The 26,706-nt window shown below is 37.7% G+C and overlaps 1 pseudogene; it reads right to left on the bottom strand.

Annotated features, from left to right (window-relative positions):
• Positions 1–244: 244 nt before the first annotated feature.
• Positions 245–26,478, bottom strand: LOC118805378 (annotated as a pseudogene).
• Between the last annotated feature and the right edge of the window lie 228 nt (positions 26,479–26,706).

Genomic DNA, 26,706 nt, shown 5'->3' with positions numbered 1-26,706 from the left:
AAAGTGATATGCTTGTGATATATATAATGTGGAAATAATCAGTCAAATAAAATAACTGCAAAACCAAACAAAGCAAAATAATAATTTAGATTAACAAAAGTGATATGTTTCCATCCGTTCAAATATTAAAAATACCATTTACAGTGTATAGATAAGGTGCAGATGGGTGACATAGATGTCACTTTGAGGCTTCTGGTAAATTATGTCATAAAATGAATGTAAACAAGTATTTTTTTTTTTTTGATTTGGACTTTTCAGTCCCCACAAAAGCAGGGATAGTTCCATATTAGAGGAGCAACATATCCAGACATGATGACTAGGAAATCAGGGCTGTTTAACTTCTTATTCTCCACATTTTTCCTTTTCCCAGACAGATGTGCGCACCTTGATCCTGTAAGAAAACACAACAATTAAATAAAAGAACAGCTCCACTTAATGACCACATTATGACTGATGAACCAGCTTTAGTAACAACCATACATACCTAAGGCTGCATTCAGACATCAGAGTGTATTATATCCTATGGATGTTCTGCTCAATCCACCACGGAATGTGTTTTTGGTTGCTGTGGATCATTGTGCATCGAGTTGAAAAATGTTCAGCATCAGTGGAAAAGCTTTGCTCATCATGTCATTTTTCACAAGGTAATCAATCAAAAAAGAATGCTGGTCAAATTGGACTGTAAAGCTTAGACATGTTTGCTCTCTTTTAAGATCTAAATAAATATTCAGCACTTAGATAAATATTAATTCACTTTAATTTCTCCCTGTCATTCTGCTCGTTTCTTGAGTCTATCCAGTGTGACATGGCATTGAGCCTCCTGTCCATGAGGGCCTGCTTTGCTCTTTCTCTGCTTTGCAAAATTTGTCACAGACAGATTCCTCATGGTTCAGATGTGGGTTTTTTTCTGGGAAATGCTACACCCTCTGAGCGCACCACGAAGTAGTTTAATTGAAAGTATGCACAGCTCATAACTATCTTCTCAACTATTTAGAGATGTAAAAACAGTTAAGAATATGAATGACTTACGATAGCTCCTGTAGTAATGTTTATCATTTTTGAGAGCAGACAGCAGCTTCACTCCTGAATCTCCTAGTTTATTGTTGGACAGATCCAGATCTCTCAAGTGTGAGGGATTTGATTTTAGAGCTGAAGCCAGAGCAGAACAGCCTTCATCCGTAATTTTACACTTACACAACCTGCAGAGAGAACAATAAACACAATGAAACAGGGGCAAGAAAATATATGCAAATCTTAAGAATTACAATTCTTTTGGCATTAATTGGTCAGAAAATGTGATCTGTTCTTTATCTGTGTCACAAGTGCATAAAAAAAATGTGCTTCAGCTAATAACATACAAACACATTTGTAAGCTAACAACACACAAATAATTCTAATCGTTCATGTCCTTATTGTGCATACCAATTGAACATTCACAGTGCTGGTGGAAAAGGTTAGCACAATATTGCAACTAATAATGAACCATTTTTGGCAGCAATAACCTCCAGCAAGTGTGGATCAGACCTGTTTAAGAGGAATATTGGACCATTCTTCTTTACTTAACTTTTTTAGATTTACTTTAATGTTTAGGGCCATTGTCCAGCTGCATTACCTGGCTTCTGCTGAACTTCAGTCCTTGGACAGCCACCGCAACATGATCCCTTAAGATACTTTAATAAACTTGTGAATGAATTTTTCCCTCTATGACGGAAGTCAGTCCAGGCTCAGAGTTTCCCTCCATAATACTTCACCATCAAGATGTTTTCATTAGTTTGCAGGGCCCTTTCAACGGCATTTGTCAGCAAATTTCAGGCATGCAGCAATTTTCTGGGGGGGGGGTGCAGAGGTTTCCTCCATGGTGTTCTGCCATGGACACCATGCATGTTCAATGTTTTTCATATGGTAGACTCATGAACAGAGATCTCTTTTTGCCAGCAGTTGATTCTTGTGAACAGCAAATGCAAAATTTTAGTTTGAGGAGTAGATCTAATTTACACATCCAATTTAATTTCATTGATTGGACTCAGGTTTGCTAACTCCTGACACCAGTTAGCCTAGTGGTTCAGATACCTCTTTTCTAACTTGCATTGTTTGAATAATGTATTCAATATGGACAAGAACAGTCCATAGTGTTGTTAATTTAAACAGATTGCGTTTGTTCTTTATTGCAACTTAGATGAAGACCGGACCATATTTTAAGATGACGTTATACGTAAATGCCAGTAGGTCCTTGCCACTGTATTTGTTCAGCTGTAGAAAATGTTTAATATTTAATCATAATGTTTGTATAATTTTCAGATTGCACATTATTTTCATTTCATGAAAGAAGAGTTCACCTTAACCTGAAAATAGTCTGCTGAAGACTTATGTTACTGATACTACTGGTATTCCTGGCACCAGGGGTGTGTCTTGCTTGTAAGTGATGTAAGCTATGTAATGTTTCAAAATTTGCCAGTTTTGCTCATAATCAGCATAACACTTTTGAATGGAACTGAACAATTTTAATGCTTTCTGTGCATTCAAAAAGGTCTTTTCTCTGATAAATGCTGACTTTTGATGGTGCAGACAAAAGTCTAAATGTATTAATCACAAACTACAAGAAGTGAGACACTAATGTTGCTGAGTCCCTTCCGGTCTTCATTCAGGGCCAGGATTTTCAAAATTGTATTTATTTATTTATTTATTTTTGTTTGTTTTATCAGACATGTTAACTTATTTGGTTATCACATGTATTCTTTTATTGTTCTGTGAAGAGATATGAAGTGGAGACTGTAATAAATTTGTAAATGCCTATGTATTTGTTTCTAACATGGATTTCATTTGTGATACTTTTGATAAAAGTTGGATGGTTACATAGAAAACCTAACATAACCTGTGAGGTGGGCTAAAGAGGACAGTCCAAAACAGAGGACCTGGAGAATTTGAAGAGTTTGAATGGTCTCAGAATACTCAATGTGTATTCCTCAATCTTATCAAGCACTGTAGGAAACTCATTGCTACTATGTTGGCAAAGGGAAATTGCACAAAACACTAAATGCAGCGTTGACAATAACTTTAAATGAAAGGTCTCCACTATGAGGCCACTTACTACTCGGTCCTTAAGTACTACTTACTTAAATGTACTGAATTTTCTTAATCCCAGTGTTGTGTGTAAAATCACAACAAGCTATATTGTCATTATAAGTATTCATTGATTATTTACTTTTTTCTATTTACTTTTTGAGGCATATTTTGATAAAGCTGCTCATGGATTGCTGACCGATTACCTAACAGCCGTTCCGTTCCGGTGGCACGGTGGGTAGCTGCAGCAGCCACTTTGGGCACAGCAAAACGGTGCCTTTTTTGCTGCTTTTTTGTCTACTATCTGTTGTGTAACCCGACCAAAACTATATATCTAAGAGCCACGGCACTGCGTGAGCCTGCTGGCCAAAAGCGATGCGCGAGAAGGCGAAAGTGAGGCAAGTGAGGCGGGGTGCGCGCTAGGCTAATGGCTAATTCCAAACGACCAGCCGTTCCATCGCTTCTTCTATCAAACGTTTGTTCCTTGGAGAATCTCTGGATTCAGTGGGCTACCCAGCATGAGTTCAGAGACTGCTGTGTTTCAGTTTTTACGGAGACATCCGTAAAAAGCATACAGACCGCTCATCAGACGTGCCAAACCGGACCAGAAGCAAGTGAGAACCTGGCTGCCAGGAGCTATCTCTGCTCTTCAGGACTGTTTTGAACACACTGACTGGGAGATGTTCAGAGAAGCAGCAACCTCCGGCGACTCCATCAATCTAGAGGAGTACACAGATTCAGTGACTGGCTACATCAGCAAGTGCATTGATGATGATACTGTCTCCAAACTTGTCACAACTCACCCCAACCAGAAACCATGGATGACTGCAGAGGTGTGCATGCTGCTGAGAACCCGTGACAAGGCTGTCAAGTCAAGGGACAGAGCAAGCCTCAGGATAGCAAGAGCCAAGCTTTCCCAGGTACTGTGTCTGTCCACAGCTGATGTGCAGAGAAGTCTACACAGAGTCAACCCACGAAAAGCTCCAGGATCCGACAGCATACCGGGCAGAGTGCTCAGAGAATGCGCCAAACAGCTGGCTGATGTTCTCACGGACATATTCAACTTCTCTCTGAGCACTGCAGTCGTTCCATCATCATACCTGTGCCGAAGAAGTCTCCAGTGTCCTGCCTCAATGACTACCATCCCATTGCACTCATTCCAGTCATCATGAAGTGCTTTGAGAGGCTTGTCATGAGGCACATTAAAGACCAGCTTCCTCCTTCACCGGACCCACTGCAATTTGCATATCGCCCCAACTGCTCAATAGATGACGCCATCTCCACCACACTCCACCTGGATCTCACCCACCTGGACAATAAAGACACTTATGTCACAATGCTGTTCATAAACTTCAGCTCAGCATTCAATACCATCATCCCTCAGCAGCTGATTGGAAAACTGAGCCTGCTCGGCCTGAACACCTCCCACTGTAACTGGGTCCTGGATTTCCTGACTAAGAGACCTCAGCACCACCATACTCAGCACCAGCACCCCTCAGGGCTGTATGCTCAGTCTGCTGCTGTTTACCCTGCTGACTCATGACTGTACTGCAAAGTACAGCTCAAATCACATCAAGTTTGCTAATGACACGACTGTGGTGGGTCTGATCAGCAAGAATGATGAGTCAGCATACAGAGTGGAGGTGCAGCGGCTAACAGACTGGTGCGGAACCAACAACCTGTCTCTGAATGTAGACAAAACTAAGGAGATGGTTGTTGACTTCCGAAGAGTGCAAGGTGACCAACCCCTCACTTAACATCACTGGCTCTGCTGTGGAAATCATCAGGAGCACCAAGTTCCTTGGTATCCACATCACAGAGAACCTCACCTGGTCCCTCAACACCAACTCCATAGCCAAGAGAGCCCAGCAGCGCCTCTACTTCCTTCAGAGACTGAAGAAAGCTCATCTCCGCCCTCCCATCCTCACCATGTTCTACAGGGGGACTGCGGAGAGCATCCTGAGCAGCTGCATCATTGCCTGCTTTGGGAACTGCACTGCCTCCAACCGCAAGACCCTACAGTGTATAGTGAGGACAGCTGAGAAGATCATTGGGGTCTCTCTCCCCTCCATCACGGACATCTACACCACACGCTGCATCCGGAAAGCCACCAGCATTGTGAACAACCCCATCCATCCCTCACACAGACTTTTTTCACTGCTGCCGTCTGGCAGAAGGTACCGGAGCATCCGTGCCATCACTGCCAGACTCTGCAACAGTTTTGTCCCTCAAGCAGTCAGCTTTTTAAACTCACAAGGACTGAACTAACCCCCGCCAACACAAACACACACACTTCTTTTGATGCTCGACTTGCATTATCTGGAACATTGGTGATAATACTGTGTTTACACTATTTTACTACCTCAGTAACTGCTGTGTTTATGTATGTTATCTGATGTAACTTACAGATCACAGCATGTTAAATATGTCTGCACCTTATTCCACTATGTCATGTCCAGAAATCTGTGCTGTGTCGGTGCTACACTGTCCTGTCTGTTTACTGTGTCTAATGTCTTTAATTTATTGTATTGTTTCTAGCTAAATTTTTGTTTGCACACTGTCTGCACGTTCGCACTTTATAATTTTGTACTTTTGTATTTTTGTTCCTTGTTGCACCTTGTTCCTGGAGGAACGTAATTTCACTTCACTGTGTACAGTAAAAGCCTCTTGACTTGACTTGAATTGACTTAAAGCAGAAACATGCAGGTCTAGCCAGAGGCACTCTAAAACTGTATAATCCCTAAGATATCATGTATAGTTATGACTACAATATTCTATAACTCACATTTTATGTCTAATCACACAGTCTTAATTGTAATCCTGTGAAAACTCCGTAAATTGCAATAATAGAAAAGAAGAATCAAATGAAGTATACAAAATAAGGTCAAAAACTTTACAAAATCAATTTAAAATAGAAAAATCAGTCAAATTAAACATAGCAAATGCACACAAGAAAGAATATGCCATGAGGATAGTGTATCTCTGCAACTTCATTTTAAGCAGTACTCTCAAAGTAACACCTTTTGCACACTTGAGAGAAAATAATTAAAATAAATGGAAAATAGTTGAATGGGGAGTGAATTTAGACTTGCATTTTATTGTAATGTCTTGAACATGGTCAAGGGGTCAGAAATTGACAGACTGGAGAAATATTTTCTGTCAAAAAGATTTTCTATGGTGTTGAAAGGTGACAGACCTTGGTAGACTTGATGTTGAAGTTCTTGACTAAAGTCTCAAACTTGAACTGCATCTCTAAATCTAAGATGAGGTGAGTATGAGGTTCATAAAGGTGGTGATGATTGTTTATCACACAATGTTTATAGGTACAAAATGTAAAATAATAATTAGATCAAATTCTGATAAAAATTAAAGATATCACTATGTATCACATTAAAAAAATTAAGATATCAAATTTAAAGTAGAAAATGTACACACAGAACAACAAGAAGACAGAGTCTGTAAAGATTCATCAATAAGCAGTGAAATGAAAAAATCCTTCTCAGAATATTTACACTGAACTTACAGCTTCTTCACTATTAGAGAACTCTGCCTCTCTATTAGAGGTTATGCCTTACTGAGGACCATGTGTGTGAGGGTCATGTGTGATTCTCAGAGAAGTGATCTTGTGTCTCCAGTTTACAGAGAGGATTCTCCAGCGCAGTAGAGAGCAGCTTCACACCTGAATCTTTAAGCTCATTCCAAGTTAGATCCAACTCTCTCAGGTGTAAGGGGTTTGATTTCAGAGCTGAAGCCAGAGCAGCACAGCCCCCATCTTTGATTTTACAATTGTACAACCTTTAAAGAGAACAATGACACTATATAATATTACCGCTGTTATGTTAGCATCAAGCTAATGGTGCTGTTCATTCACTTTCTTACAGAAGGTTATACAGGGTTAGATCTGACCCTTTCTCTCCAGGGAGTCTACCCAGGTACTTATTCAGTCTCTTGTCACTTTGAGACTTGGATTCTGCATCTTACGCTTAGCTAGGCTTCCTGTGTGTGCTCTGCTGCATTCCATTCACTGGGTTCCTGAAGATGCCCATATTAGATTTAAAACTCTGACTACAAAGCACCTGTTCCTTCCCACATAATGGCACTAAATAAATCCCGCTCCATACTTCGTACAGCTTTGCTTGACCTGTCATTTCTCAAAATTAATGAAAAAACAGCATCAAGACTCTGTATTCATGCCCAGGTGGTGGACTAAACTTCTCTTGGTTGTTCAAACAGTCCCTTAATATTCAGATTTAAAGATCTCGTTTAAAAGCATTTAAACTTGCACTGAAAAAATGTTTCATTGTCTTCTCTGTGCCATGTTTATCTTTGTATCTAAGTATCAGTACAGAACCCTGTTTCAGGCAAAGTCTTAGCTTAAGGATATCTTTTGGCCTTTAAGCAAAAGGATAATTCCATGCCAACTCACCTAGGGCCTGTCCAGGCACATCAATCACATTCCATAAAAAATTAAAGCAAAACCTTTAGCTTAACTCATGCATTTTGGGGGCATCTGTTAAATATTCTGTTCAAAATATATGCCTTAATGACAGGAAAACTGTAAAAGAAATTAGTATAAACCTAATTGCAGCTGCAGTTTAGTGCAATGAAGATATTTTGCGTTATTGTTATTGCTATGACCAAAACGGTAGTAGGTGAATTCCTGTGGAAAGAACCATAAGCTTAAAATGATATTTTCAGCTTTTGTGAGTCACCATGGATAAGAGTGTCTACTAAATATTGTAAGTATAAGCATAAAATAAAGTGCTATTCATGCTATGGTAATAATAAATAAGAACAGTTTTACACTGAAATACTCAAAGATAATTTTGTGATTCAATTTGAATATGTGATAAATTGTGGCTAATATTTGCTAGGGACATTAACTAGTAAGGTAAGAATGCTCAGTTTTGATTTTAGGTTGACATAATAACAATGGGCCTCATTAACTCTTCATGAGAAGAAATTTCTTCTTAAAACACAGTTTTCATGAAGATTCTGACATTCATCAGTGTTTTCTTATTTGGGATTTGTTCCTAGGTAAGAGCAGAATCTTCACACACTCAAGAGCACAAATGTGCATGTCGTTTGATTATTGGTGAAGTGATCTTATTGTAGTTTGCAATGAGGATTCTCCAGTGGAACAGTGGAACTCTAATCACATGAATCACAAAATTTTTAATAGATAAAATAGCCTACAATAAAATGAGTAAATATCCTTAAAGTATTGCCCTTAAAGTATTACAGCAGCTGCCACTTGCTTCAGAAGGGGCTTTGGAAGCATGATATGCAGAGCTGTGCTGCACGTGCCGCCCCCTCCATAAAAGGGATGGTAAATGTTGTTGTTTATGTGTTCAGTGCTGATTGTGTTATTTTGTATCGGGCTATGGGTTTAGTAGGAGTGGGTTGTGGGTTGAATGAAGAGTTATGGCTAGTACTGACCCTTTCATGCTATGCCTGGATGTGCCTTTCTGCTGGTGTAAATAAAAGAGCAGTTCTCATGCCAGAAGTAATAGATTTTCCTGCATGTCTTTCTATGCCAAAACCAAGGTATTTATGCAGACAATTTCAGTCTTTTTTTGAGCGATGCAGAGAAACCTGTTAATGTATTTGTTACAAGCAGAATTGATTACTATAATGCTCTTCTTACTGGGCCTTGTACTTGTACATGTACAAAACAAAAACAAAAATGAGAGTTTATATAAAGGAGATCCTTAAAGCACCTGCTTACATCACAGGATGTCTGTCTGCTTATGTTCCAACACGTGATCATGAAATACAGAAAACGTGGAGAAGCATCTTTTATTATGCTTCCTCTTCATTTAAAAAAGCACAGCACAGCTTTCATCCAAGATATTACAATCCGACAACCTGCAGAGACAACGACACACCCTTCATTGTCTGTTTTCACACAGCTCAGTTCAACAGGAAATTTCTTAAAAAAAAAAAACAGTACAAATTTCAGTCTCTATGCATCACTAAAAACACTTAATTTTGCATGTTGTAACATATAGGGTTTTGCAAAATAGATCATTCAAGACCCAGCACAAATGATTTCTGTCAAAAATAAATATTTCAGAAAATGTCCCTTTTTCTTTTTCCTTTTTTTCATTCGCCTGTGCTTCTTGGGCATTCCTGAGGTAGTCTCTCAAAAATTATTAGTCTGCAGTGTCTTAAAAACCTCCTCAGAATATGTATACTTCAACTAAAGTTTCTCCTCCAAGCTCACTATGAGAAGAGCATCAAGGAGACCAGGTCATGTGTGATGTTAAATGATCATACCTCAGTTTCTGCAGTTTACAGTTAGGATTCTCCAGTGCAGGTGAGAGCAGTTTAACTCCTGAATCTCCTAGTTTATTCTTAGACAAATTTATTTCACTCAGGTGTGAGGGGTTTGAATTCAAAGCTGAAGCCAGAGCCACACAACCTTCATCTGTGATCTTACAATCCCACAACCTGCAGAGAGAACAATAACATGCAATTTGGTTCAGCTGGAGCTTTCTCATTAAAGAATCACTGAAAACTTTCTTACAGCAGTTACATATAGTATTACATTTATTTTCCAATACAATTCCAATATGTTGAATATAATAATCATTATTAAGTGCATTTCTATGATTACAGTATTTTTCAGGTGTGAAAATTGCCATTAGGATTCAAAGACCGTATATTTTAAAAAACATCCTTCATGTCCTACCAAAATGTAAGATCAGTAGTACTAGAAATGAAGTAGAACTCAGTTGTCTTCACAAAACCGAAATGATACATAAGTAATAAACCGATTGTTAAGAAAAAGAAATTCTAACTTCTCAGGATAATAATACTGAATAATAGTAGACTCTGCCTCAATCTCAATTTAGAGAATATGCCCTACTGAGGGACAGATCATGTGTGACTCTCAGACAGATGATCTTACCTGAGTGTCTCCAGTTTACAGTGAGGATTTTCCAGTACAGCAGAGAGGAGCTCCACTCCTGAATCTTTAAGCCCATTCCAATTCAGACCCAGCTCCCTCAGGTGTGAGGGATTTGATTTCAGAGCTGAAGTCAGAGCAGTACTGCCTTCATCTCTGATATTACAATTATACAACCTATAGAAAGAACGACAACATTGGTAACAAATCTGTTTTCCACATTTTGCTGTAATTTCCATTGTGGTAAAGTAGAAGTACAAACATTAGCTTATACAAATGGTCTAAATACCCATCTTTTATGAGCTTTCCCAAATGATCCTTCTTTTTCTATTATGATTAATAAATCCTGAAGATAGTTGAATGTCAAAGAGTGAGGTTTTCTCTCATTTTTGATGTTATTTACCTTGCCAAGTGAGCCATCAAGTACCTGTAAACTTGTTGCCAGAATACTAAAAGTACTGTACAATACCTACTTTGGCTAATCAATCCTTTATTAAATTAAATCAGGTGTGCTGCTGATGGAATTGAACAAATCCATGGGATGGCTGACAGATTGTAGTGTATTCTTCTAATCAACATATCAATAACTTTACTGAACATTGTTCTTGCTTTTACCATATTTTTGTTTATTTGTATTTATTATATTGGTATATAATATTGAGAAAAGGCACAGACACATGTATTGTTTACTTTTTGGCTGCCTAAAACTTATGCACACTATGTTAATGGTGGAGTTACAAATGGTGAGATTGTTCAGTGGAGTTTGGCAGAACTACTTTCACAAGTACTGTTGGGAAATGGACACAGGTACTGGGATCAGTGTATGGACAGTGGATTTAGATTAGTAACAGTGTTGTACCATACCACAGTGTCCACTGTAAATATAGTATTAGCAGGGGTGTTGACTGGGCATGTTAAAATCCAGGGCTCAGCCCAGTTCATTGTAGAATTATTTCTGATATTCATTTAATTAACCAGTAAAATATGCTTTTCCTTTGTTTATTTGTGTAAGAATCTAAAGATCAATTACTTATGCAGCAATTCACTAAATGGCATGTCTTATAAACAAAATCATAGAAAAGCAAATGAAAGGTTAAAAGAGTGTTTGTAACAGAAAACAAAACTAAATACATCACAAACAGAGATGTTTCCCCAATAATGACATCAAAATTCTCTGTACATTTCTACTCTCTTGACATCAACCATCTACATGTCTCCTCTCAAATGTCCTGCTAAAACAGAGACATTTTATCTGTAGATTTTCCATAATTAGAAAGCTAAATTGTCATCAAATAAGACTTTTTTGTCTTAAATATTTGAAATAAAAGAGGCTAAACAAAGAATTCCGTCTTCATAAATTGTGAGTGTCCTGATAAACATTTTAGACAGGTCCTGACAAAATATTGAGTAAACAGTTTCACATACAAGATTGGGCTTGGGTTGAACTTGAGTGTACAGTTTACACTTTAATTTGGAATTTTAACTTTAAATTAAGTAAGCTGGCTGCCTTGACATTTATAAGCATTTGTATCATAGCATGGTAAACTTGCCTTTGTAAAATAAATGTCAGCCACTCATTTTCTCCCTTGCACACTGTCTCTGGTGTATGCACTCTCTTTCTCGGTCTCTCTCTTTCTCCCTTTCTCTCTCTCTCTCTCTCTCTCTCTCTCTCTCTCTCTCTCTCTCTCTCTCTCTCTTTCTGAGTTTGAGGGGTGAATGCACCTCTGACTGAAACTATAAATGATGAAAGTGATGTGTAAATGAGTCAGGGTGAAATATGTGTGATATGTAAATGTTATAAGGTTTGGGGCTAATTAAAAACATTTGTGGCTATAGCTACAGAAGCCAGGCCAGGCGATACCCCTGTCTGATGTGATATTTAGAAATTTTCAAGAGCTAAAAAATTAAAAAGATAAAACAACTTGACTAATATAAGTTATTCTGTGTATTTTGTTCTCTGTGTGTGTGGTGTGAAACATTTACACACATAATTCACAAAACAAAACCAAAACAAGAAACAGTATAGCTTACCTCAGTGTCTCCAGTTTACAGTGAGGATTCTCCAGACCAGCAGAGAGCAGTTTCACTCCTGAATCTCCTAGTTCATTCTCAGATAGATCCAGCTCTCTCAAATTGGAGGATTCTGAGCTGAGCACTGAGGCCAGAACTGCACAGCTTTTGTTATTCAGACTACAGTAATGAAAACTGAAAAACATAGAACAATAATGACAAACTAATTCTAAAACAAATGCATAATTTAACTGAACCTGTTAAGATATACTACAATGTGCTGTATCATGCATTCACGCGTGCACTGAGCCCTGGACAATACATAGAATCTAAATACATCACATATTTGATGTAAAGGTGTTGCCATCTTTTTTAAAGTCAAAGCACTTTGTAATAACTAATCACTCACTATAATCATTCTAGAAAACAGAAATCTTCCTCAAATTATGGCAGTTCTTAATAAAATATAAGCCCAGAATAAAAAATAAATTAATAAAAATGTGGCTGCCCCAGGCTTTAAAAATGGGCAAGTAACCAAGAGAAGTGGACCACTTGACATTAAAAAAAGCTTTCTGCATCTATCTGTTTCTTATGCATCTGAGTAAAAGTATTCAGCATTACGTACTGAGCTTTTCTGGATGCTGCAACCACAGGTAGCAGCTTTAGAAGTACTTCTTCTGATCTGCTGTTTGATTTGATGTATTTATTGAGGTCAAATACATCCATCTCCTGTGACGATGTCAGTAACACAAAGACCACAGCTGACCACTGTGAATGAGAGAGTGTGCTGCTTTGTAGATCTCCAGATTGCAGGTAAAGCTGAACTTCCTCAACTAGAGAATGATCATCGAGTTCATTCAGACATTGAAACAGATTGATGGATTTCTCTGCAGAAGGATTCTCTCTGATCTTCTTCTTGATGTACTGAACTGTTTCCTCTTTGCTGTGGGAGCTAATTCCTGTCTGCATCATTAAGTCCTGTAAGAGAGTCTGATTGGACTCCAGTGAGAGACCCAGAAGAAAGCGAAGAAAAAGATCCAGATGTCCATTCTTACTCTGTAAGGCCTGATTCACAGCACTTTTGTGGACATCTGAGATTGTAATTTCTTTTCTCACTGGAATCCCCAATTTAGAAGACTTTTTGAGCACATTTGTCTTCTGGTTCATGAAGGTCAGGTGCACATATAGAGCTGCAAGATGTTCCTGAACACTCAAATGAACAAAGCAGTACACTTTACTCTGGAGCAGCCCAGATTCCTCTCTGAAGATCTGTGTACACACACCTGAGTACACTGATACTTCTTCAACATCGATGCCACACTCTCTCAGATCTTCCTCATAGAAGATCAAGTTTCCTTTCATCAGCTGCTGAAAAGCCATTTGTGCCAGTTTGAGAAGTATTTCTTCATCTGTCTTCTGGTTGTTTGTGTATTTTTCTCTTATGATTTTTGTCTGAATGGTGAGGAAGTGTGTGTACATCTGAGTCAGAGTTTTGGGGATCTCTCCACTCTCTGCTTCCCCCAACATTCTCTCTAGAACAGTGGCTGAAATCCAGCAGAACACAGGTATGTAACACATGATGTAAAGGCTTCTTGATGTCTTCAGGTGTTTGATGACTCTGTTGGACAGACTCTGATCACTGATTTTCTTCCCGAAGTACTCCTCCTTCTGTGGGTCACTGAATCCTCGTACCTCTGTCACTCGATCCAGACACTCAGAGGGGATTTGATCAGCTGCTGCAGGTCGGGAGGTTATCCAGATGAGAGCAGAGGGAAGCAGATTTCCCTTGATCAGGTTTATCAGCAGCACTTCCACTGATGCTGATTTATTTTCATCAAACAAATTCAGAGAGCTCTGAAAATCTAGAGGGAAAGAACACTCATCGAAACCATCAAATATGACCAGAAATTTGTGCAAGCTGGAAATTTCCATTTCTTTTGTCTCCTTAACACATTTATGAAGTACATCTATCAGACTGAGTTATTGATGCTTCATCAAATTCATTTCTCTGAAAGGAAGTGGAAATATGAACTGGACATCCTGATTTGCTTTATCTTTAGCCCAGTCCAGAATGAATTTCTGCACAATTTTTCCAATGCCAGCGACTCCCTTTGTCATCACAGTTCTGATGGGTTTGTCTTGCTCAGATAAGGGCTTAAAGATGTCATTGCATTTAATTGGTGTGTTCTCTGTTGCTTTTCTTGTGAAGGATTCGTTAGTCTGTCTTGCCTCATGTTCATTATTGACCCCTCCACAGTCTCCCTCTGTGGTGTAGAGCTCTGTGTAGATCTCACTGAGAAGTGCTGGGCTTTCCTGGTTTGTTATCACCTCATTCAAACGCTGAAACTTCTTTTTAAGAGTTAATCTTAAGTCCATCTGTATTTGAGCTTCATGAGATAAAGACTCAAATCTATAAAATAATCAGAGCGAGAAATGTGTTGAGATTTAATATATGTCCAGCCTTTCCATGACCAAATTTGCAAACTGAGTATACCTCATACATCCTGCAAATAAACAGTCCTTCCTACTCTGCTTAATTCCAGTACAGTCAGCTCCACAAATGTTGGTTGTTAATAATGGGGGAAAAGTAATAAAAAAATGTATTTGAAGTTAATTAACTCAATAGCACACTCAAAAAATTTGAAAAACATATAACCATTAATTAAAGTTTAATCTAAAAAAAAAAAAACCTTTACGAAAAAGTATGTTTAACGTAACCATGTTTTGCAATTATTGGCACCTTTGCATTTAGATTTGTGCAACCTCTGTTTGCCAGCATAAAAGCAATGTGTCTTCACCTACAATTCTTGATGTGATTGGAGAATACAGATCAGGCAGTCTAAGACCTCTCCTCAATACAGAATCTCTCCAGAGCCTCCAGGGTCCTATGTCCTATTTGTGAGGATTTGGACATATGTTTTGAATCTTTGTACTACTAAAAGATTCAACTACGCTCTCGGGAAAAAAAAGGTATGAAACTCCCACTGGTGCAGTACCCCTCTTGTCACTGGGATGGGACCTTCAAGGATAAATCTCAGTACCTTTAGTCAGGGAACATAATTACACCATAATCCAAATGTATTGACTCCACACACCCCGTCTCATCTCCAGGCTTTTTATTTTATTGTTCTGTTTTAAAACATTAGGTTATGAAAAGGTACAAATATGTACTTTTCACTTGAAAAAGCTTATTTAAGGTAGACAATTGAACCTTAAAACCACGGTTTTACCTTTGAGGTACATTAACATTGTTTGTACCTTGATGAATGAAAAACATCTGTGCACAGAACCTCTTTTTCTGACAGTGTAGGGCTGGGCAATATGTTATCCAGATAAATTATGTCACAATACAATACACTTTTCTGAACATATTGTGGATGTACATGTCAGTACATGTAGAACACTGAGCAACTGCATATTTCATAATAAAGACAGCAAAATGACACAGTGTGCCAAATACTGAATCATTGTATTTACAGTTTTGATAACATTTTTTAAAATGTAGCACTACTGCCTCTAAATATTGTGACATTGTTTATTGTAAAAAAAATTTCAAGCATCATAGTGTTATATTTTGCCATATTACCCACCTCTAGATCCTACCATGACACCATTTTAGCTTTTTGCCTGAGGCAGAATCTGGTTACAGTTTGTTCCAGTAGCATCCAGAATACTCACTTGTGGTTGGATGAAAGAACACCTTCCTAAATACGGGAGGCATGGAGGTGGTGTCTGTTTTTAGGCAAAAAGCTAAAATGGTGTCATGGTAGGATCTATTGGAATTGTCAAGATTTTTCTTATTATTCTTTTTCTTCCCTGAAACGGAAGGCACAGCCCAAACCGTAAGTCCTAGAGACACCAAACTTGGTCAATAGGTAGTAGTCCCTCCCGCTACTCAAGCGCAAAGACTCAGCCCAGTCGGCCGCAAAGGGGCGCTATAGCGCAGGAAAATCAGTTTGCCTCATAACTCCTAAACCAGATTTTTGCCAGCTAAGCCATATTTTTTTCCTGGTTCCTTGGGTCAAAACAAACAACTTTGCCATTTAGTTGCACCCACTTAGATTTTTCGCAATATTGCCAAATGCGAACTAGTCCTACAATTTTCACCCAATCCTCATCAATTTGGTGTCAAAAAATTCAGAAGAGCCTGCTGGTCAATGATTATCAAAAACATTTTGAGTTTTCCATACAACATGGCTGCCATATGCAAATGAACCCTTCCGAATAAATTCAAAATAATTCAGAATTAATTGAAAAATCTGAAAAATTTCAAACTCAGTAGCCCATTCTGAGGTAGCCATTCGATTTTTGTGCGCATATGTAATTAGGGGGTGGAGCAACAGAAACATGGCATTTTCTCTGCAGCCGTACATCCAATCAAGCTGAAACTTGGCAAGCAGCATCATTTGGCCAGATTACAAGTGCCCCTATAAGGATAATTGGATATGTTGATATTTTTGGTCGCCATCGGCCAATAAGCATTCAGCAGGCCTTTTGACAGGCTTATCATTGACCAATCATGACCAAACTTGATTGGTGTCTATATATAGCCACTTCCTAAGAACCAGTCAAGTTTCAAAAGATTTGACCACTGGGGGGCGCTATTCATAAAAATAAACCTATTATTACATGTCATTACTATATTATTACAGTTTGGATGAAAAACCCATATGAATCCATTGTAGTACATTATGCCAAACAATTTTGCAAATGCATCTTTATCACAAAACTATAGTTTTTTTGTGATCGTTAACTGTTTGAAAAATTTAACAATTCTGTGGCATCTCTAGGTAAATAATTATCAAAAACATTTTGAGTTTTTTACTCAGCATGGTGTGCAACAATCAATTAATTGCTGCGGCCATTGTATTGCTAGCTTGATTTGCTATAACTCAACAGCCATTGGTCAGATCATGTCCATTCTTTGTTGATTTGTACAACTGAAGACTATAATGGAGGATGCCAAGTTTGGTCCAGATTGGCCTTTAGGGGGCGCTTCAGCACTCAAAAACACTTGAAAATCAATTAAAATGCTATTACAATGTTATTACAAGGTCTGCAAACAAATAATTGGGGCCATTTGACTCAGTTCACTCACACGAACAACTTTCTAATTACATGTTATTTGAAAATTTGTACTTCTTGTCTTTTATTTTGGTTTATTCATTCAAAGTCTACATTATACAAAGACTTATTATATAAAGGTCAAAAGGTCAGTCTACTCAAAACTTAGTTTACAGCCTCGTATATGGTCCCTGATCAATAATCATACCATATTGAAAGATTTTGACAAATTCTGACCCACTTTCACTGAGCTCCTCACACCATTACTGCGCCTTATGAGTGCATTAGGCCTCACTGTGGCCTACATCAAATCAAACGGTAAATATAGAACCAATCCACTGTGCAAGTGCTACTATGTGAGAAATGCTGCCATTAGTCATGTAGTTTTGACATCTATGTTGACAACCTCTTGGATGTTCTACAAACCAGTGTAGATCAGTACATATGAATGTAAACCTATAATGTGTTTAAAGACCTCTGCTTATTGTTTAAGGCAACTTAAGATCTTTTGATGAACTGAGTTCCTTTCAGTTCTATTCACTCTGCTTATGTAACCAAACAGCAGTATCCAGACGCGTGCGGATTGAAGGAGTGAAAAAGGTTTTATTATTGCTAGGCAGGCTCGTTGTCAATACATATGCAGGGGTCAAAACCAAATAGCGGAGTAGGATCACAACGGTGATCATAACACCAGGCGAACAGAACCAAAGGGACAAGGCAAAAGACGTGGTCGAAAAAACAGGCAAGCAAGTTCCAAAAACACAGATCAAAAAGACAGGGCAACGGTACAAAGGGGGCAGGCAAAGAGGCAAATCAAAGGACGAAGCAAAGGTAGGATAATCAGAAACACACATATAGAATAAACGCTCAGTAAGTTTGCTGGGAAACAATACCTCGCACAGATTCTACCTACAGCCCGGGCTTAAATACTAAGCTAACAGATCACATGATAAAGCACAGGTGAAACAGGTCAATACTCAGGAGACTTTGATCGTTGACAGGTGCGTGAGACATTGTCCGAAGTCACGTGATCTCCCAGAGTATTCTGGGAAATGGAGTCCGATTCTCCCTGAGTGTTCATTACATGCGTGACAGCTTATGAATAAGACCGACAGCTTGAGGCCTTTTTAGGCCTAATGAGCTAAACCTGCAGTAGGACCCGTACTGCTGTTGCATGCTTGAACCCGCTCATTGCCGCTTGCGGCTATATTTATTCTTTTTCTCCGATAAAATGAATCGCCCAGACCAAACCGTAAGTCCTAGAGACATGAAACTTGGTCAATAGGTAGTAGTCCCTCCCGCTACTCAGGTTCGCGAAATGAGCCCAATCGGCCTAAAGGTGGCGCTATTGCGCAACACAACGCATTTGGCCCTTTAACTCCTTCCCCAGATTTTTGACAGACAAGACACATTTTTTTCCTGATTCCTTGGGTCCAACAAAACAACTTTGTAATTTGGACCACTAAGCTCCGCCTACTTAGATTTTGAGCTAATTTGCATAATATGCAAAACCTACTTTTGCGAACTAGTCCTACAGTTTTCATCCTATCCATGTTTTTGGTGTCAAAAAATTCAGGACAGTCTGAACATCAATAATTATCCAGCACATTTTTAATTTTGTCACCAAAATGGCTGCCATATGCAAATTAATCCTTCTGGAAAAATCAAAATAATTATTATTTAATTAAAAAATCTGTAACTCGAGAATCCTTCACCCAAAAAATTTGAAACTTGACAGGCTTATTCCTAAAGAGACTCTGAGGTAGCATATCAATTTTTGTGCGCATAGGTCATTAGGGGGCGCTGTAAATGCTGTATAGCTGTTTCTCAGCATCCGTACATCCGATCAAGTTGAAACTTTGCATGTACCATCTATTACAAAAACTATAAGTGAAACTTTCAGGACACTTCGAAATATTTAAATTTATGTCCACCATCGGCCAATAAGCTTTCAGCAGCCATTTGACAGGCTAAGCATTGGCCAATCCTCATGATACTTGATAACTATTTCTATCTCACCATCCTCTAACAACCTGCAAAGTTTCAAAATATTTGGCCACTGGGGGGCACTATTACTGAAAATCAATTATATCTTGTACAGATTGTCATTTTTGGTCAAATAACTTAGATAACCTCATACAGTGCAGTGTTTCAAACCATTTTGTCATTTGTAGTCTATTAAATATTTGCATAGTTTTTTTTCAATCGTTAACTGTTTGAAATTAGCACTTTTTGAACTAGTCCGTGGAATTTGAAGCTACCTTCTTAAAACTGGTCTAGAAATACTCTGTAGCCTCTCTAGGTAAATAATTATCCAACACATTTTCAATTTTTTGCTCATTGTGGTCTCCCTCCTCACTAAACCATTGTGGCCATAGCATTGCTAGCTTTAATTGCTATAACTCATCAGTCCTTGGTCCGATCATCTCAAAATTGTAAGTATGTTTATAAATTGAGACTATGATGTGGCATGCAAAATTTTATCCTGATTGGCCAATAGGGGGCGCTTTAGCACTCATTAACACCTAAAATCTTTAAAAATGTTTTTACAACAATACCACAAAGTCTACAGATAAATAATAGGTGTCATTTGATTCAGTTCACTGATCTGAATAACTTTGTAATTACATGTTATGTCATAAATTGGTATTTTGAATTATTAATTTAAAGACTACAGCTTATTATACTAAGGTCAAGAGGTCAATCTGAATAAAACTCAGTGAACATCTTTGATGAATGTCCCTGATCAATTGTCTTAACATGTGGAGACCTTTGGACCAATTCTGACCCACTTTCACTGAGGTCCTTTATGCTTCAAGGGCCCTTATGGGTCCATTGGGTCTGTTTATGTCCTGCTTATCAAAGCCTTTAACATGAAGAAACAAAATACTTTGCAAACGCAACAAAGACAGAAATTTTACCATTACTCATGTATTTCTACAAACCTTTGTAGATCAGTAAATTGAAATGTAAACATATGTTAGGTTTAAAGCCCCCTGCATTGTTCATGGCAAATGAAGGCCTTTAGATTAACTCAGACTTCTTTTCAGCCTCTCTGCCTCGAAGGCCCAAACTGCATAAGGCCTGATTGGGCCTGTTTGGCTCAAAGTGCATGAGAGCTTCTTGGGCTTATGTGTGCTTGGACCCGCTCATTGCCACTTGCGGCTATATCTATTATTATTATTATTTTATTTTTTGAGACTTCACTACGTTTCTGGCTGTTTTAAACAGCTTAATTAGTGTAAACTTTTTAATTATCTACGCAGTGCATATGTAACTTTATGAAGGTCAACACACCTTTGTCTTATTTTAATTGTGCATTCTCTGATTTTCACCATGTCAATGAATGATTAAGATGACTGCTTGAGACTTTCTAAGCACTCAGGTGTATTTAAAAAAATTAAATAGCAATATGCTTCAGTTACATTTGGTTCATAAGAATTTCTGTGGGTGCCAATTGTGATGTGCTTTTGTTTTAATAATATTTGTTGATATGATTTTTTTGCCTTCTTAGAGTAAATTTAATTCAACTAAAGGTTATTTTTTCATATTTGTGTGAGATCAAGCTAAATAACCCCAAATACATCAAAGGGTTTGATTTTTACCCATCTTAACCCAATGTACCAACAATTATAGAGCTGAGTGTATACATATTCTAATTAATTATAATCAGTTTAATTAAAATTAAAATTTGTATAGTGCTTTTTACAAGTAATTTTATAACATAGCTACACAAAATTAGACAAACACCACTAAGGAGAAATTCTAGGGAATAATAGAAAGAAATAATTTCTTAGGAGTATGAGGACAAACCACAAAGAGGAAACAAAACTCAAAAGAAGAAACTCCCCTAAGAGCATGAAGAAGAACCACTGAAAGAAACCAAGACTCAGAAGGGGAATCCATCCTCCACAGCAAAATCTCATAAGATTTTGATGAATTAAGATTAAAATAAAAGTAATATTTAAAAAATTGCTAAAATTTTACCTTCTGTCTGCAGTGCCAGTCTCCTGTTTTGGTCTTCTTGTCCTCCTGTTCACTCTGTCTACTTCCTCTTGCAGGACACTGTGGAAATGCCAAGATTGTACATCCTGAATGTCTTTCATTCCAATGCTTCAAATGTGGTCTTGCTCTGTGTCAGTTCTTGCGTATATTAGAATTCTGACAACAATCCCAACACCCAGTGCAGATCAAGATATGGGTCATGAATTTGTTAAACACTAAAGTGTAAAAAAATGCAATACTCCAAGCCAATTTCACTTTAAATTCATTCAGCTACACTTAAGTAACTCCTTAATACCTGAATGCTTTATCACAGTTGTATTTGTTAATGCATTTTCATAGTTTTTAACTAAGTGTTTATTGTTTCCCCTTATTCTCTTACTGCATCAAATGCATACACCTCTGATAACCTCTATTTTACTGTACAATAACCACAGAAGAATTGAACAGAAAGTAAGAAAACATTTGACAAACATTTGACAATGTCACAAACTTTTGTAGTAAAATTATTTAATAGATCTGGCACTTAATTTATAAATGTTCCAGTTGCTGCTACACAGACGATCTGCCATCTTGGTTGTGTCCATGCCAATGCTATGACTGAGATTAGTCAGAGTTCAGGTCACCAGTGAAAGCTTGCAAACATCAGCCAGAAGGCAAACAAAATAATGTTGCATTTTTGGCACCCAAAATTGTGTTTGGTGGCCAGATATCATCAGTTATACACACGCTTTAATTAATTCATTGTTGTCTGAATAAATTTACTGTCGTCCAAATTCACTGCAAATTGAAATAGAGGTTTTCATTTAATTTCAACACTTCTTAATTTGCTTCATGAGTAAAACACACGTACGTTTAATACCCATTGTTACCTCTTACATGTTTAATGTAGCGTTAATGTAGCTTTTTTCTCCATATCTTGTAGTGAAGCTAACTACTTTATTAAGAAAGTAGCTTGGTAATAGCTTATCTACTATTAATCATGCAAAGCACACAAGAGGTAAACTGCAATACAGATGTTTTAGCAGAACATGATTTTGTCATATTCTTGGCAGCTATAGTGGGGTCCAAGAGTCTGAGATCACATTGAAATTCTGTGCTGTCGTCTCACAGCAAGAAGGGCCTGGGTTCGATTCTCTGGCTGGGTGACCAGGGTCCTTTCTGTGTGGAGTTTGCACATTCTCCCTGTGTCTGTGTGGGTTTCCTCCCACAGTCCAAAGACATGCATTCAGGTAAATTGGAGATGCTGAATTGCCCCTAGGTGTGAACGTGTATGTCTGTATGTCTGCCCTGTGATGGACTGGAAGCCTGTCAAGGGTGTTTTCTGCCTTCGCCCAATGACCACTGGGATAGGTTCCAGCACCCCCCACGACCCAGGAGGATGAGCAATGCATGTCTGTGTGTAACCATGTTAAGACCTTTGTACAAAAAGGTACCATCTCTTCCACGGAAACTCATGTTCAGATGACTCTCAGGTGGATTTGATCTACTGATCAGAGACTTCTGTCACTATTAGTGATCAGAATATGTGCCAGCTTGAGTGCACACTGTCATTAAAGCAAATGGGGGACAACTACAAAGAAATTCTAAAATTCATGCAAATATTTCATTCAGATTTTTATGTTAATATAATTTAGAATGAAAAACTTTTAATTAATTAGAAGAGAATGCAAAATAGAAGCATTTTCACCAGATGTGTTAGACTTTTGGACCCCATTGTATACTGATACACATTTCTTGAGATTCACTCTGAACATTGTTTTTGTACAATGAACATAACTTACAATTCAAAGATTTCTATCTATGTATAACTCAATACATCAATTAGTGATTAATTCTATAAGACCAGTGTGTCATGGTTTCACAGAATTCAGACACTCACGGATAAAGAAAGAGAAGTAAGCTTTAGTGTTGAAGTCAGAATCCAAAGTTGTCGTCAAAAACAGGCAAAAACGTCAAAACACATAGAACAGATATCCAGGGCAATCAATCCAAAGGGCAAATCCAAAAAACAGTTGAAAAGAACGGGTAATACAGGTCATACACAAAATCAGGATCACAGATAGAAGGCTCAGTAGTTTGCAAAATGAAACAATACCTTGCAACTGACTAACGCTAAAGCCCGGGCTTATAAGCTAAACTGAGGAAGTCACATGATCAAAACACACAGGTGTAACACATTAGAATGGGCCCTTTTCACAAAGAGTCACGATTACTTCCGGCTTAAGCGTTAGCAGGGTAAACTCGCTTCTGTTTCATATAACTACAGCAGAAGCGATGACAAAATGTTATAGTAGTGAACTATAATACTCCAATACTGAGGTACAACAGCTATATGTTAGTTTTCCTGCACTGTCATGACAGTGAGAATAAGAAGTGGATGGAAGCTCTGATTTAACTGTAAACAGAGCTAAAATACTGTATATGTGGGACAGCCTTGTTTTTGCTGCAGCTGCTTCACAGCAAGCAGCCTCTGTGTCTTTCTACAACATGCCAGTGATTTTGCTAATATTTCTGTTTTCAAAAGAAAGAAGAACTTCTATATGTGGCATGAATTTGATGGATGTTTATATTAAGCTAGCTATGCTGGCCTGAAGCTACTGCTAACAGTAATGTTAGCTATTATCCCAAACTAACGCTAGATTACCTGGCTAACATAAAGCAGCATCACCAGTTCATTCTGCACTCATCTTTAAAAAGCTAATGCAAGCAATAAACCGTCAACGAAATAATTCTTACATGATCAGCTTGGTACGAACAGCTAGCTGGCAGATTATGTCAGAAACCTTACGTGGTTCTTCCCAGATCACATACTAGCTAACCTAGCTAGCTTATGTCAGGAAATGGAAATCAAAATGTCACTGCATAACCGCGATGCTAAGATATGAGTTAGCTAGGAGTCGCGTTTTTGATTGAGCAGTGAAAGACGGATGTTTTCCGAAGTGCTTCTTTAAAAATTGCCATGAAACTAAAATAAAGATCGCTAACATAGCTAGCCAGCTAGCTTTAAAGTATGCTACTGATATGAAGTTAGTGTTCCTTAAACTGCTAATGGTAGGCTAGCTACCGTAAGCTAAAAGAGAGTTTAAACTATGTCTATGAAATAGACTTTAAATATAAAAAAGTTTTGGTTTGCGTTTATAATATTAGAGAAATTGCTGCTGTAAATGTGTCACAGAACCTTCTAAGCGTTAGCCAGCTGGTGCCAGCAGCTAATGAAAACTAGCTTCCTTGTTTGGAAACACAGCTACAGTTAGCAATATCTTCTAGTGTAGCTAGCAAACTACAGCTAAACAGTGTCTACCAAATTCATGCTACATATAAAAGTTCTTCTTTCTTTAGAAAACACAAATATTACAGAAATCACTGGCATGTTGTACAAAGACAGAGATGTGAGCACCTGCAGCAGCAGGAAACAGGGCTACACCACACATACAGATACACATTTTAGCTCTGTTTAAAGTTAAATTGGCGCTTCCATTCACTTCCTATTCTCACTTTTTGTGATGCTAGTGCACAAAAACTAACATATGTCTGTTGTAGCTCAGTATTTGAGCATTATGGTACACTACAATAACATTTTGTCATCGCTTCTGCAGTAGTTGTATGTAGCGGAAGTTAGTTTTACCCTGCTAACGCGTAAACCGGAAGTAATCACACTCTCTGTGAAAAGGGCCCATTCGGGCAATCGAGAACGCTGATAGGAGCGTCTGGGGAGATCAAAGTCAGCTGATCTCCCTGTGTATTCTAGGAGATGGAGTCCGTGTGTGTATTGGGTTTTGTAGGAAGCGTCAAAGTCATGTGATCTCCCAGAGGATTCTGGGAGATCAAGTCTGTTTCTTCCGCTTCGCTCGTGACATTCGTGACACAGTGAGATGAATGTTAAATCACGGTAAATTCATTTACAACACATTTTTGAAACTGTAATAAAAAACAGGTCTTTTGAAACAAATAAAATGGCAAAATTCCTTTATTGATATAGGTTTGTTTGTTTTGTTATTAAGAACTAAATATTCAGCATAAACATATTGTTATAACCCTCATGTTAGTTTAAACATTGCTCTTCTTCTCGTGGCTGTATGTTAATTTTAAAGGCTGCAGTGACTTTTTACCTAAACACTTTTAGAATTGGTATTAGATTTCAGAATGAATTAAATCATTCAGTCATAGGTAAACTATCAGGAAACATGTACCCTCAAAAGTACAACAGTGGTTTTAAGGTCCAACTGTGAAGCTTAAATAAGTTTTTCCCAGGGAAAATATGCATATCTTACCTTTTCATAGCCGAATGTTTTGACTAGAGAGCATAATATGTCATGTTTAATTGATGTTAATGCAGTATGTGAAAGGTTTAATGAGATTCATTGTATTTAGTTTGTGATAGCAGTTTTAAATGTGCCTACCATACTTTGTCTATGTGTAAAATACCATGATGCATATCATGTATCATGAAAAAAAATGTATATATTCTTTTTTTTATTGTAATATACTATTTTTTTCTGATGATTTAAAAAGGTCTCTGACTCTACTATTTTAATGAAAGCTGGAGTAGTGAAGTCACAGTGCCTAAAAACACTTGCTTTCCTCCCTCTTAAGATTTATGTAGACTGTCAACTCTTCTCTTCCCCCTAAAAGTTCTGGAATGCACATTCCTCCACAAGCCCCTATGTGTGAAGACCAACAGAAACTCTCACAATACATTAATGTAGAGAAGAAAAACTTGCTGTTACCTGTGTTCAGATGAGGGGTCTCTGTTTTTGAAGTTTATTGGAACATCTATAGATTGATCACTCTTCATGGAGACACAGCTGGGTTCTGGAGAGTCTGATCTCTTTGCCTGTATTTGACTTTTCCAGAACAGAAACATTACCCAATTGATTTATTTATTATTGATTACAATGTTCTCACTAACATAATTAGGCAGTATAGAGCAAAATATTTTCACGTAAAATATATGTGAGATTGCTAGGTGATTAATAATGAAGAAACACTTGTGTTTTAAGCCATGGTGGACCCATAATGAACTTGCTGAGAAGAAAAAAAAACATAAGAATACATGTCTATTGTATATAAGACAAAGCTATATACAACCTGATAATATATACTATATACTGCCTCATAATATTACTGGTCAACCATACTGGATATGTAAGTTTTTTGATTGGTTGTCTTTTTAGTTTTATAATTGTTATTTAGTTTTTCATTTGTTTTATTTACTCTGAGTTCATATATCCATGTCAGCATCAGTATGATATATGCAATCAAATGTTATTATATCAGAGAGGATACGCATTATTAGGTGGTCTGTTTGGCTGAGGGCCAAAGCTCTTACCACAAGTGTTTCATGGTGGTGGAAAGGTCTTCATCACATTCATTAGAGTGATTCATGCTGCTGATGTGGTCCAGCAAAACTTGCGAAACAATTTGGAAGGAATGAATGAACGCATGAATGAATGAATGAATAAATGCTCACAACTGAAATATCATTAACACTCATATCTACCCCTATCACAACTTGTTATTGTGTTTGGATGATACAAGTAAGCTGGTTGTGGTTTATTATTGTCCTTACAAACTGAATGACCTGTGGCAAATATTTTTAGTAAACTTTAAACTTTAAAACTTTAGATTAAAGCAAGGTCACAAGACTAGTGTACTGA

The sequence above is a fragment of the Colossoma macropomum genome, unplaced genomic scaffold, assembly GCF_904425465.1.
Source record: "Colossoma macropomum unplaced genomic scaffold, Colossoma_macropomum, whole genome shotgun sequence".
In the NCBI taxonomy this organism is placed as follows: domain Eukaryota; kingdom Metazoa; phylum Chordata; class Actinopteri; order Characiformes; family Serrasalmidae; genus Colossoma; species Colossoma macropomum.
This window is presented reverse-complemented; position numbering and strand designations above follow the sequence as displayed.